This window comes from Cariama cristata, unplaced genomic scaffold (assembly GCF_000690535.1).
Source record: "Cariama cristata isolate BGI_N322 unplaced genomic scaffold, ASM69053v1 scaffold918, whole genome shotgun sequence".
Classification (NCBI taxonomy): domain Eukaryota; kingdom Metazoa; phylum Chordata; class Aves; order Cariamiformes; family Cariamidae; genus Cariama; species Cariama cristata.
The window spans coordinates 14,722-20,096 of record NW_009631423.1 but is presented as its reverse complement, the minus strand read 5'-3'; the positions used below and the strand labels follow the sequence as shown (position 1 = coordinate 20,096).

Genomic DNA, 5,375 nt, shown 5'->3' with positions numbered 1-5,375 from the left:
CAGCTTCTCCTGAAATCCTGGCTTCTGAAATATAGACCACTTATTTAGTCTTTTTTCTTTTTTTTTTTTTTTTTTTTCTTTTTAGCTACCGGTCCAAGAGAGTGACTTCTCTGAGCGCTAAGGTTTTGTTTTGAAGTCTGTGGTGGTTTTGTCTGTCTGAAGATTGTGGGAGTACAAAAGAAGAAATTACTACCATCCGTTCCCCTCAAAATAAGCTTGCTTAAGCTCTCCCAAGGGCTATGGAATACCTTTTTGCACTTTAAAGCAATTGTTCTGTAAAAAGATACAAGTTCTTCCATCTGCATTTGCTATCCAAGCACCTTCCTGAGAACTTGCTTAACCACCGCATCTTCTGAAGTACAAGAGGAGAAGACAGCTGTGTTGTTATGTGCTGCATCGTAAACAGTGTCTAGGTGGTGTGGGATGCAACAGAGCAAATTGCAAGGAACTTGACCTTACTCCCTGCAGTTCCTGGTTTTCCATAGAACACAGTGCTCTGATGCTTGTGAAGATGCCAAGAAGATGCTCGCACCAGTTGATAGATATTGAGGGCTGACACACCAGCTTCTCTGTTTAGTGAGGTCATCTGTAACCCTTTTCTAAGAGCTTTTGAAAAACTGCCCAACCTCAGCTGTTTTCCTGTTGCAGCTGGAGGCACTCCTTTTATAAACAACAAGGTTAAAATTTTCTGTATCATATCTATTAGTGACTGATTAAAGTGGATTTCAAAACTAGTTAATCAAAAGCATTACCCTACTTTATACCCTTCAGTGTAAGCAGTTAGAGAAAGAGCCAGATAAGAATTAGGGCCCCACTACCCTCCTGTACAGTTTACCTGTCAGCTCTACCTCCTCCCTGGGACTCTACAGCTCTGTCCAATGTAATCCCACAGTGATCAGTTAAAGTATTTTAATATCTCGAGATGTGTGGTTTACATTTTTTATTTCCACTCTTAACTGTGGATGTCTCCCAAATAATAAAATAAATCTTTGTATGAAAAGATGGGTCATAGTATCAGCTGAAGTTAAATTTTGGGTTTTTTTTGTTAGTGTAAATGGTCAATATACATCAACATTTCTTGGTTTGAGTCATTATTCCCTGACTTTTATTCCATTTTAGCTTTGTTAAATCACATTCTGCTTTGCACAGGAATTGCACAGCAGATTGAACCCAAGGGACATCTAATCTAACAATCAGATTGAGAGTATCAGCTGTTTCAGTGGAAGGTGTAAAAATCAGCTGTCAGTAGACATCAGGTAAAAACATGTCATGTCAGTTCCTTGTATCTAATAAAGATTGGTTTATAGGCTTGTGTATGGCGTTTAAGTAACTCCATTCACTTGGGATAATTCTGTGAAGCATTTCTATCAATATACATGTCCAAACTTCTGTGGCAAAAATAAATCTCTGCCTTTCTATGGTTTCAGACTCTGCTTCAAGAAGCATTTTGTCCCAGACAGGTGACCGGTGACCTTTCTTTAAAGGCAAACCTCTGTTTTCTCTTGGTTCAAAACTCTTCCTCCCTCTTTACATTAATTTCTCAGGTATGTCTGAAATAACAATTTAAAAAAGATGGGGAGCAACCTTTTCCACCCACCGAGTTGTCAGGAGTCAGCATGAAACAGTTCCTGACATCCATGATGTGCCAGGGGGAGTTTTAGGAAAACTAAGGAAGTTCAGCGCTCCAATACTGTTGAAAATTGCTCTGTGTTTCAACATCTCTGTACTTCTTAGTTGGTGCCAATTTGCAGGAATATAGATTTCTCTGCTGATTGCAAGAACAGGTTTTTGGTTGACTGAAGGGAAATATTCTTTAAAAGCCTCCCAAAATATTACCAGGTTTGAAGTCTGATGAAAAACTTGATCTACTCCATGAATTTCTTTCCAGAACTGCATTTTCTTTCAAAGATGCTCTCCTTCCTCAGCTCTCTGCCCTGTACTTCCCCAGTTTTTAAAACATGGCTCTGGCTTACTAAAGCCAAATGAAATTCTTCTATATCATAGGAGATTGCTGTCTGCTTAGAAAACCTCTCATATTTGCATTCTGGATGAATAGCTGCTGATTGCAGGTGTTTTATGTGCACAGTATTACTTGCAGGTACCTGCGGTCAGCTGGTAGGAATGTATGTGGGAAATCAGCAGTAGACAGCTGCTTAAATCCGACTGTCAGAGTGGCGAAATGGGTAATGGGGCCTTAAAAGTCCTGAGGATCCTATTGAATTTGAGCGTAGTCTGCATGGCATGGTAAATGGAAGAGCATTGCATGCTCCATCTTTTAGGTATTATTTGAGCCTTGTCCTTCCTGTACAGGAGCTGTATAACATGAAATGGAATCAAACTACACAGTTTAGCTGCGCAGTTGTGGTGGAAAACTGAGGAAACATACTTATAGTAGAACTCTCGTGCCATGGATACGGGTATATCATCCTTTTCTGTCTCAGGTTTTCACCTGTAGGCCGAGAACAATGCTGATTTTTCTCTCTATCTTCTGTTGCCCCTCTGCTCTGCAGCTCTTTGGGGCAGTGAGTACCTCTCTATGCTTGAGGACCAGGTGTGAGGCCCATGGCTGAAAATGGAACTGTTCTTGATGTAAATAATTAAAATGAGATATTACAAATGATTGAAATGAGAGGGGGAAGCTTCTCTTTCAGAGAAAATCTTTAACCCACAGTTAACACAAAGTAATTGCCTTATGCCTGACAAGGACCGCAAATTGGTCACAGGTTTTCTGAATTAGACTCAGCCATTTTATTGGGAAGAGAATTTTCTAGTTTTCTAAATGATGTGGTCTGTTGGGATCTGGAACTATGGATGGACAAATACCAGAGACAGCCCTGGACTATGGGTATATTCCTCTTCTTTTTGAAATGTCGTGTCTGTGAAAAGTATTTGATTACTGATGGTTCTTAAAACTTGTATGGCTTTGGCTCCATGTTCTAAGGTATGCTTTTTTCTCTTTCCAACTTGTCATAATGAGATATTACTAAAGGGATCAAAGACAAATGTTTAATTTATTTCTTTATTTCCTATTCCATTTTGAATATAAAGCCTTCATTACTGTCTTCCATTTAACAGCCCCTTGTGCAGCTAGATCTTAGAATCATAGAATCACAGAAGCATTTAGGTTGGAAAGGACCCGTAAGATCGAGTCCAACTGTTAATCTAGCAATGCCAAGTCCAGCACTAAACCATGTCCCTAAACACCACATCTACATGGCTTTTAAATACCTCCAGGGATTCAACCACTTCGTCAGGTAGCATTTTCCAATGCTTGACAACCCTTTTGGTGAAGAAATTTTTCCTAATATCCAATCTAAACCTCCCCTGGCACAACTTGAGGCCATTTTCTCTTGTCCTATTGCTTGTTATCTGGGAGAAGAGGCCAACTCCCACCTGGCTACAACCTCCTTTCAGGTAGTTGTAGAGAGTGATAAGGTCTCCCCTCAGCCTCCCCTTCTCCAGACTAAACAACCCCAGCTCCCTCAGCTACTCCTCTTAAGGCTTTTTCTCCAGGCCCTTCACCAGCTTTGTTGCCCTTCTCTGAACACGCTCCAGCAGCTCAATGTCCTTCTTGTAGTGATTTTTTTTTCAAAACCTGAACCCAGTATTCGAGATGCAGCCTCACCAGTGTCGAGGACAGGGGGATGACCACTTCCCTGGTCCTGCTGGCCACACTATGTGATACAGGCCAGAATGCTGTTGGCTTTTTGGCCACTTGGGCACACTACTGGCTCATATTCAGGTGGCTGTCAACCAACACTCCCAGGTCTTTCTCTGCTGGGCAGATTTCCAGCCACTCGTCCCCAAGCCTGTAGCGTTGCATGGGGTGGTTGTGACCCAAGTGCAGAATCTGGCACTTGGCCCTGTTGAACCTCATGCAATTGGCCTCAGCCCATGAATCCAGAGTAGAGCCTTCCTGCCCTCCAGCAGATCAACACTCCTGCCCAACTTGGTGTCATTTGCAAATGTACTGAGGGTGCACTCAATCCCCTCATCCACATCATTGATAAAGATATTAAACAGAACTGGCCCCAATACCAAACTCTAGGGAACACCACTTATGACTGACCACCAACTGGATTTAAATCCATTCACCACAACTCTTTGGGCTCAGCCATCATCTGGCCAATTTTCACCCAGTAAAGAGTATACCTGTCCAAGCCATGAACAGCCAGTTTCTCCAGGATACCATGACATGGTATCAAAGGTTTTACTGAAGTCTAGGTAGAAAAAATCCACAGCCTTTCTCTCATCTAAGCAGGTCACCTTGTCTTAGAAGGGGACCAGTTCAGTCAGGCAGGACCTGCCTTTCATGAGCCCATGCTGACTGGACCTGATCACCTGGTTGTTCTGCATGTGCCACATGATGATGCTTAAGATGATCTGCTCCATAACCTTCCCTAGCACTGAGAACAGACTGACAGGCCTGTAGCTCCCCAGATCCTCCTTCTGGTTCTTTTTGTAGGTGAGCCTCACATTTGCTAACTTCCAGTCAACTGGGACCTCCCCAGTTCACCAGGACTGCTGATAAAGGATGGAAAGTGGCTGGGTGAGCACTTCTGCCAGCTCCCTCAGTACCCTTGGGTGGATCCCATCCAGCCCCATAGACTTGCATGTGTCTAAGTGGTGTAGCAGGTCACTAGCCATTTCCCCTTGGATCATGGAGGCTTCATTGTGCCTCTCATTCCTGTCTTGTAGCTCAGTGGGCTGGGTACCCTGAGAACAACTGGTCTTACTGTTAAAGACTGAGGCAAAGAAGGCATTAAGTACCTCAGCCTTTTCCTCATCCTTTATCACTGTGTTTCCCTCTGCATCCAATAAGGGATGGAGATTCTCCTTAGCCCTCCTTTTGTTGCTAACGTATTTGTAGAAACATTTTTTATTGTCTTTTACAGCAGTAGCCAGACTAAGTTCTAGTTGGGCTTTGGTCCTTCTAATTTTCTCCCTGCATAGCCTCACAACATCCTTGTAGTCCTCCTCAGGTGCCTGGCCCTTCTTCCAAAGGTTATAAACTCTCCCTTTTTTCCTGAGTTCCAGCCCAAGCTCTCTGTTCAGCCAGGCCAATCTTCTCCACTGCTGGCTTGTCTTTTGGCACACAGGGACAGCCTATTCCTGCACCTTTAAGATTTCCTTCTTAAAGAATGTCCAGCCTTCTTCCCACTCTTGCCTGCTCATCTCAGCCATAGTGTACCTTCACACAGGCTTTAGTTTAATGGGAAGACCTTACCTGAAGGACTGCAGTTTGACACCTGTGATTTAATGCTGTATGACTTTCCTCCATGTCTATCTTAAACACCTCCAAGCCTCATTCTCCTATTTTTGTGACATTGGCTTCTGCAGCCCTTCATAAAAAGGCAGAGAAGGAGAGGGATCTG

At 43.1% G+C, this 5,375-nt stretch overlaps 1 pseudogene; it reads right to left on the bottom strand.

The window, feature by feature from the left end:
* Positions 1 to 3,625: 3,625 nt before the first annotated feature.
* LOC104166113 lies at positions 3,626 to 4,935 on the bottom strand (annotated as a pseudogene).
* Positions 4,936 to 5,375: the final 440 nt, after the last annotated feature.